This window comes from Papaver somniferum, chromosome 5 (genome assembly GCF_003573695.1).
Source record: "Papaver somniferum cultivar HN1 chromosome 5, ASM357369v1, whole genome shotgun sequence".
Lineage (NCBI taxonomy): Eukaryota > Viridiplantae > Streptophyta > Magnoliopsida > Ranunculales > Papaveraceae > Papaver > Papaver somniferum.
In genome coordinates, this window is record NC_039362.1 from 101,024,504 (window position 1) to 101,034,550 (window position 10,047).

Sequence of the window (10,047 nt, forward strand, 5' to 3'; positions counted from 1 at the left end):
AACATATTAAGATAATAAATTGTACTGAAAATATAAAGTTCTACCAACCATTAAATCGGCACACATTCACAACATAAATAATAGTTGAGCGACGTCTTCCTTCGGAGTAGCAAGGCATGACTGTTGCGGATTCTTCAATGATCATTAAAGCGCCCATGAGGTTTCCGTGTTCAAGTCATAAACTATATGTACCTTACCAGTACCTTATTCTATGCGCACTCTACATATCAAGTATTAAAGAGATCTAATGGTAACAACATTATATCCGATCAAAGTACTTACACAGTGGAGAGCCCCCTTTACCGTCCCCGCGTAAATCCAACAATCTTATATAAGATTCTCAACATCATTCTCTCTAAACACCAAAACATAATATAATAGCTTTTGAAAGTAATTTAAAAGAAACAGTAAACATCCACGTATGAAACATGTGTTGCCCGTACAGAAATAGGGAAAGTAATATTCGGTGACACGAGTACACACCTAGATAGTTTATTAGTTGGCAGTAATTTTCACTCCTTTAGCGCATAAATATAGATATGACTTTTGGGCAACCACATCACACACCAATCAAAAGGAAACCTTCTCCCTTTCATGCTAATAATAAGTAAAGATTGTAACCACTTTCCAGTCAATGGAAAGAATCACTTTTTGAAAATAAATAAGTTACTCCCAAAACACAGATATTAGTTGTTTCTAAAGATCCAAGCCCATCCCAAAATATAAAAGAAAACTAGTTTGTATTACACAGAGATAATACATGCATACACTATCATATAGTAACAAAGATATGCATGAATTTGACAAAAGATGGATTTGTAAAACAATAATGAATACAAGAGAGTTCGTTATCGATTCCCACCTCTTTTGATGACAAGCCTCGCATACCTTGAGATCCATACATCACCAGTTCATCCTTTGAATCGGTCGTTGTTAATAAAGAGTAACTGCTAACCACACAAGCACTCTAAAGATTAGCCAAAAAGGCTTATACAAGGCTCATCACATAATCTCATATAATTCTCTAGTTATAGGTTAAGTGAACTACCTAATAGTTCTAAGCCCATTTATGATTCTACACCTTTTCATTATCAATCTTTAACATAACAAAGGTTTACTAATTCCATTAGGTAGAATCTATAGTCCAATTGATAAGTCTAAAAAGTATCTACAACTTTGTAGATGGGACTAAAGATTAACTCAGACCATAAGGTCCAATGTATCAAAATAGGAAAACTATTCCTAAGCCCAAGCCCACTAAACAAGTCCATTTATCTAAGGCCTGGTCCATCTGAGTCAACTGACAGTTGCTAACGGTCAATGGGGTCAATTAACAATCCACGTCAAGTCAAAGTCCAGGGTCAATGGTCAACTCAGTCATATAGACTGATTCAGGTGAGTCGACTCAGCCAGATAAACCGAGTCAGACAGAACAAGATCTAAGTCAAACAACTACCTCAGCTAACAAAGAGCAGAACAGAGCAAGACACAAGACACATTCTAATGCATCACAACAGAAGTGCAAACACACTCTCTATTAACCTATTTCCCAGGCTTGAATCAAAATCCAACCATTTCAGTATCAAAACAACTCTTATTTCAATATCTTCATTGCGTGCAACTTGAGTCGACAATCTCATTAACCAATCACTCAATAGCTGCAAACCCATTCCATTCCATTCTCGTCTCATCCACAGTTTCACTTTATTACAGCTGCAAATCTTCTTTATCAGCACCAACACAACTAATCAGAGCAACATCACCATAACTAATACCAGGCTAACTCAGACTCTTACATAACATAAAGACACTTCCTTGATTCCTGTAACTCCAATTGTATAATCCCTATTCACTGTAATAACTCATCACTACTTGCAATACCAATACCTGCTTCATTCTTAGCTTAACATGCATCTAACATCTGCAAATCCATTTCAACTGTCTACGGAAGTTATTCAATCTTCTTGCTCCAACTCATATAACCCATTATCCATTCATCTAACCTCAACAATAACTCTCTCTCTCACTGCACTAATCAACCCCCTTCAAATCCAAACTCATCTCCATATCAACTGCCACTGCTTCTTCATACTACAACAAACAAATCCAACACCCTGCAATCACCATTACAGTACACCACTAGCACCATGAACTACAACCTAACAAAGAACACTACAACAACGGCCCTTCATACAATCCAGTACAAACCTATACCATCATATACGTTCAACCCATAAATCAGCTACACCTTACAAACCATATGCAACTCCACCAGTTCAGCTGGATCATAACCTAATTCATTCAAAACTTCCACACATCTTCATTTATGTATCTTCAATCAAACCACAGTAACCCATTCATGTCACTAGCTCCATCTTTTCTCAGAAATCACCACCAATTCAAATTATCTCCTTTATCTGAAATCACTCAACTTAGGAACCCTAATTACTCAACCCCTTCATCTGTTTCCTAAAGAAACTTTAACTAAACTTAATACATCTAATTATACTCTAATTAACAACAAACCCATCACTATAAACAACCAAATAACAACAATTTCGTAAGGAAATATCAAAACAGAAATCCTAATTAAATCTCTGATTTACCTTTTCTATTCGATTCATCATCAGAACAGCTTCACTTCATCAAATCAATAACAACCCTTCAATTCTTCATCCATTAGCAACATTATATCATCATCAGTTCTATACGAGCCCTAACTTCAGAAATCCTAACTTCAATTCAAGATTTACATCGCCTTCTTCTTCTTCTGAAGCTTAAACAACTTCAGTTCTAGCTTCATCTTCTTCGATTCATTAAACTAACTAAGTTTCTATGAAAACCTCATATAGAAAATAACTCAATTCATCTGAACTGAGATCGACAGAGAGAAGGAGAGGAAAACAGAGAAGAAGAAGGAAATAGAAGAAGAAAGAAAGAAGAGGAAATAAAAAATAATAAGAGAAAAGATTTCTCTTCGACACGTGGGGTTGTGATAAGGCCAAACAAAATACTTTAGGCACCTAGAAAATTGATACGGGTAGCCAAGCGGTCTATGACAAAATTACTATTTTACCCTTCATACTTATCCGATGATACCTTCTTCGTCCAGCGTCCGAATGACACGTTCGAATAGTCCATTGCGCATAACTTTTCGAGATCTATCTAATGATACTAGTTTCACATCAAGATCGTTGTTAGATTAATTTCTATTAATTATCGTTCGTGTCAAACTAATCGAGTCAATAGCGGCTTAGTCGTCCCATGACTGGTCTAATAGCGTTGACGAGCTTGAGGGTGTTTACATTCTCCTCACCTTATAACATTTTCGTCCTCGAAAATCGAACTGGCCTTTCCGGTCTTCAGAACTCCTCACCTTATAAAGAAACACTATCTCTCGACTAAGTGCAAGTACTGCTCGTACTTACAAACGCGTGAAAAGAACAACTCATTTTAAATGAGTCAAAATAACAAGAACAGAAGCACAAGCCTATTTGGTTTTCTACAACTAAGATCTATAATTTGTAGCTATAGGTTCATTAGACTAACTTTTCTATTTCATAGGGATCGTCTCTAAGTTCACTATGGTAATTTGATTCTAACAGATATGTACGTCCAGGCTCTTCGCGCTAAAATTTATAGTTTAGTATTTAGTACTTTATAGTTCCATAATTTGTTATATATTCATCCATATAACTAATCTAAATTTAATTTTACGTAAATCCATAATATCTGATATTTTAACTTTACTGTTATACAATATATAAATTTTCTAAATATTATCTACTTTAAATTTGTTTTTAACCAAATTATTGAAATACTATTATCAGTAGTGTAACTATTTTCTATATCTTTATTATTGTCGTTATTAGTTTATTGTTAGTCCAATTGATACGCTAAGTCTTAATTTTCTAAGTATGATTTTACATTCACGTAACGATTACTATAATTATATAACGAGTCTGTATAGGAGTTATATCTTACTATAGCGTTGGCAACTTAATATTATTTCAATTTGAGTCTGCATAAAATTATAAATGTATTCTAATAGTCTTTAATGTAAATTAAAGTATCTTATTAATATACGAATTTATTTACTTTCAAGTCTAATTTTTTTTATACTAAGCATTCAAATATTATTATTGTTTCTTCACGTATATTTGTTTCATTTCTAATGATTTATTAAATCAGATGTGTCCCCGAACTAAAAATGATTTGTGATAGGTGTCTAAAACACCTTAATATTTATCTATTGTTTATGCTTTCTTTGCTAAGTTTTCTTGTAAATTATGTATCTTATGTTCGCTTTTGATTTTTAGGTACTTTGGAGTCGTTTGGAACAAAAGAAGAAGAAACGTCGCTTAAAAGGCAAAAAAAAAAGGTGCAAATGCTGTTGGAGGCGGATTAGTTCTCATTATTTGCTTTTATTTCTTCATCTCTATCTGAAAAGCATGTCGGCTTTAGTGATGCGAATTCTGTCTGAAAAGCATGACAACTTTAGTGATGAAGAGAAATTGAAGAGAAGAAGTGGATCTGAGAAGTAAGAGACGATTGTTGTTGGTGGTAGAATTCGAGGAGGAAGAAAGCGTTCATTTGGAGCAGGTCTTGGAGCAAGAAGGCGAAACATCATTTCGTATGCATGTGCTACTGGGAGCATAATGGAGGAAGAGGGGGCTGTCATTCTTTGGTGGCCTTTTTACATGTCCTGGGTGTCTTAAGGAATTCCAATTCCTACACAAACCAAAAAAAAGTCAGAGAAGAATTTCTTTTCATTACCACATATTTGAAATCGAAAAAAAAGAAAAGAGAAAGAGAGGAGTAAATGGAGGCGGCTGTGTGAGATTCCCCATCTGAGATCGACGAGCACAGGGAGGATTCGACAAGAGGATTGAGATAACTGGGTTGTTGTTGAATGTCTGAGTTCGAGTTACTGTTGTTCGATAGATCGAAGAAAATGAAATCGAGAGGATAGAAAAGGGAGGCTATGGCGGCATCATTATTCTGAGGAAATGAGAGATCGATAGAAGTAAGGAATTTGAGTGATGATGGAGGAGAGATGTAGCTGCTGCTCATCAAAGATTAAGCTCGATTCTAGAGTTCTAAATTCAGAGAAGGTGAACTGATGAAGAACAAAGATTTCAGTGGAGAGAAGTTAGGGTTTTGTTGAAGATGATCGATTTAAGAATTTGGTGATGTTAATGGTTGATTCAAGGGTTGATAAAGCTTGGGTGTGTGCTTAATCTCAAGAATTTGTTTTTAGTTGATTTCAAACCCTTAAACTCGGAAGTTAGGAATTTTGGGATTTCGGCTGAAAATGGAAATTGGGATTACTGAAGAGCTCATGGAAGAGATCTGTGCAGTTGTAGTGCAGGTAATGGATGAAGAACTCAGGGAGAAGATGAAACTGGGGATTACAAGGGTTTCTGAAGCTTAAATCTCAGTATGGCAGCTGAAATGACTAAAAGAACTGGAAGGAGGTTTGAATGGATGTGGTGGTGATAAGAATGGTCTGGTAGAGTGATTGAAGGCACTGGTGCTGTCTGATGGTGGTTATGAGAAGAATAAGAAGCTAATGGGAGATATAACTGAAGCTGCAATTCTGCAAGATTGAATGTGTTTGAGCAGAGATGGAGTATATGTAATTATTGCTGTTGTTCAGTTCAGTTAAGCCTAGACGGAGTATTGCAAGAGGCTGATGATATTGCAGTGGTGCTAATGGGTTAGTGGACTGACTAAGATGGAGTTGTAGGCAAGTGCAGTTCAATAAGAATGATGTCGGAATCTGTGAATGGCAAGGAGTCTGAGAATGTGAAGCTAGAGATAATTGCAGTGTTGAAGTGAAGTTATAGAATGCATCGCTATGCCAGTGGAGATTTGTGGAAGTGTAGGCTAAGGTGTTGAGCTAGTAAAACTGACCTTGAAGAATGCAGGAGGAAGGGTTATCATAGCTGGAGTTATGGGTATTTGCAGAAGCATCTGTAATATATTGGCCTGAGTTTGAGTTGTGAACTCATGAGGTGGTGAACTGATGTTGTTGCTGGTGCTATGTTGGTGGATTGGAGATCACTCGGATTGCAGGAAGAGATGGTGCCAGAAACATGGTGGGTTTCATTGATGTTGAGCTGCAGGAGCTGTAGAAAGAGGAGATTACAAGTTACATTGTCTTGTTGTGCAGCTGGAATGAATTGAATTGTGCTTGAACTGGTGGAGCTGCAACAGATGGTGGTAGCAGTTGCTGGTGGTGCAGAACAAGGGTATGGGTCGAGAATATGGTTAACTGGATCAGGTGGTATAACTGAGATGGTACTGGAGTGAATGCTTGTGTTGCCTGAGAAGGAATGACTGGAAATTGTAGGTGCAGTTTTGTGATGTTGCAGTGCAGGCTTGAGCTGTTGCTATGGTGATGTGCTGAGATGAACTAGGCAATGATGCCAAATGCACTGCAGTTGCGGCTTTGGTTGTGTCTGGCAGAAGGGTTGGCAGCTTAATGGAAGTGCTGATACTGGATGGATTATGTGTAGGTGGTGACTTGAGTGCAGAGTGTTGCGGCAAATGGAAGCGACAGACAATAAGAAGTGAAGAGGTGGTTATGCTGGTCAGACTTGTAGGGAATAAGTAAGCTGCAAGCTGGGTTGATAATGCAGTTGGTTTACTGTTGAATTGAAGCTACAGCAGAGGATCTGGTGCAGACTGAGGCAGTGAAGCGTCATCTTGGTGCAATATTAGTTAGGCATGTGCAAAATGGCCTAGGCCAAAGTGAATCAGACTGAGCCAGACCTGACTCATCTGATTAGCCATCTGACTCATTGACTCGGTTTGACTCAGTCACTTTGACTGAGTTGACTCGACGACCTGACCCGTTTGACCGGTGACCGGGTGGACTTTGTCGGTCACCTGAGATACTTCTTCGGCCATTTTCCCGGCTAACTTCCGGCGACATATTTTTGGGATAATTTCTACATGGGTTTTTCTCACATATGGGCTTGGTGGATTTTTATCTAAGGGACTTTGACCTAATTTTGGAACAAGAGGAGCTATAAAGGAGAAGTCTTTCTACAATTTGGGGGATCACGTATTCTACTTGGAGCTTTGGAGGAGAGCGTCTATTCTACTAGGGTTTGCTTATGTTCATCTTTTTTTATTCAATTAATATATTTGTGATAAACTCCATAGCTATGAGTAGCTAAATCTTATATTATTGGTTAAGGATGTAGTCCTATATCTACAACTTGTGCTTGATTAATGCGTTAGTTTTCTCTCTTGTTCAAATCTCTACTGTTTTTAATAATCACATGATTGATGTATTGTGATAGGATTTAGGAGTTTGTTTAGTTAAGTGGCCAATTAATTTAACTTGCATCCTTGTCCATAGCTATTTTAGGGTTTTTCATCGAGCGATAACCCCAAATACAAGTAGCATGATATGATCACGGTTTGTAGTGATACACTCTTGTGATCATATGTAGAGTTTGACCATTGTCCGAATTGTCATGCGCAATGTATGACAATTGCATTGATTAGCCTATTTCCAAAACTTAATGCTCCTATGAATTGAACTTAATTAGTGCAAAGCGTTAGGTTATTCTTTAGGTAGAATTCACATACGCATCTCTAATGTGTGTGTTGATGAACTTAGGAAATTAATGGAATATCTTGCCCTCTTGATACTCTAGGCTTTTGATGTTGAAGAGATTAAATTGTAATTCTAATCATGTATGCAAGCACTTGTTTAAGATAGAAGATGAACTCCTTGACCAATATCTCTCTCTATTGATTATTTTTAACTATTTTCATTACTTTATTGATTTGTTTATTTTGATAAAACAAAAATCCCCCCATTGGTTACCAAGAAACTATAATTTTATAACAACAATTGCCTCTATGTGGAAACGAACTCTTCCTTACCTTGTACTTCATTTATATTTTGTTGAGTAAGAAAGTGAATTATTTTTGACGCATACGACTGCGATCAATTTGGATATAAGATTATTAAGATATTTGGTCCGCACGTTAGTCTTGACGTGATATGTCTTATACTATCTATCCGGTTTCAAAACACATGAATGTATTTCTAATTTTTATTTAATTTACAAAATCTGACTGTGGGTAATTAGTAACAATTTCGTATAGCTACTTTTACATAATTATTACTTTTATCGTTATACACTTACTAATAAGATTTTTAATTAGATAAAGTTCAATACAATACTATAAGATAAGTGTCAATATTATTTTTGTTATGATTATTAGTGATCCTATTATCATTTATTATTATTAACACTAATGGTCGAACTATTATTTTAATTACCTTTAGAATTTAACTTAATTTCTAATTCAATAGATTAATGGTTCTAATTTATGAGAAAAGGTACTCTATCGGTTTCTAAATAAAGTTTGGGATCTATCAGTTCACTAATAGAAGCAAGTCCTCCTACTATGAATGGTAATCCATGCTTGTAGTTGGCCTGTCCAGGTTAGCAAGACCCGACGATGGTTTCCTACGAACAAAGACAACACAAACACACCAGAATTTCAAACCTCACTATTCTCTAGTGCTAGATTATTTAAGTATCATTCAATTGAGACTAACTAATTTCTAGTTATCTATTTAAATTTCTAACTTATACCACAATTGGTTTCAGCCTTCAATTTTTACTTCATAGATATATACACACAAAACAAGAGTCAAGCAATCAACATATTGAACAAATCAATCAAACATTTCAAAAATTATTTTAGTTCTTGATTGCTTTTAGTGATTAAGATTTATCTCACAACCCAACCCAGTTCTAAACTAATCTAGTTCACTATCTGTCACTGGCTAATCTTATTGTCGCCCATGTAAGATCTAATAGTGAGCTCTGGTACCAACGTTGTAACCCCCCTAAGCTAGCAGTTGATTAATCCAAGAGATTAACTATAAAATGAGGCACTAACGATCTAAAACATCTATTTAAACATTAAGAAAGAAGTTCTAAACAAAGATTAATCCGAATCTAAACCCTCTCTGAAATAAATACAAGAACTCCTGTCAAGTGTTACATATTTAATAGTGAGTTGATTTACAAATAGAATATAAACACAAAATAAACATAGCGGAAGCTAACCAACTAACGAAACCAACTCCTCAAAGCTTTCATCGCCATGTGCACAACTTGATCTGTCTCTGAAACTGAAAGTGGGAATGGGTGAGCACATCATCCCTAAAAGGGGTGCCCCGTAGAAATAACAACTAACTTTCAAATAATCACTAGAATGATTTAAAGAGAATGCGGGTTTTACTGAAAACCTTTAGAGAAATGGAAAAAAGAATAAAACATATTAAGATAGTAAATTATACTGAAAATATAAAGTTCTACCAACCATTAAACCGGCACACATTCACAACATAAATAATAGTTGAGCGACGTCTTCCTTCGGAGTAGCAAGGCATGACTGTTGCGTATTTTTCAATGATCATTAAAGCGCCCATGAGGTTTCCGTCCTCAAGTCATAAACTATATGTACCTTACCAGTACCTTATTCTACGCGCACTCTACATATCAAGTATCTAAAGAGATCTAATGGTAACAACATTATATCCGATCGAAGTGCTTACACGGTGGAGAGCCCCCTTTACCGTCCCCGCGTAAATCCAACAATCTTATATAAGATTATCAACATCATTCTCTCTAAACACCAAAACATAATATAATAGCTTTTGAAAGTAATTTAAAAGAAACAGTAAACATCCACGTATAAAACATGCGTTGCCCGTACAGAAATAGGGAAAGTAATATTCGGTGACACGAGTAAACACCTAGATAGTTTATTAGTTGGCAGCAATTTTCACTCCTTTAGCGCATAAATATAGATATAACTTTTGGGCAACCACATCACACACCAATCAAAAGGAAACCTTTTCCCTTTCATGCTAACAATAAGTAAAGATTGTAAAAACTTTCCAGTCAATGGAAAAAATCACTTTTTGAAAATAAATAAGTACTCCCAAAACACAGATATTAGTTGTTTCTAAAGATCCAAGCTCATCCCAAAATGTAAAAGAAA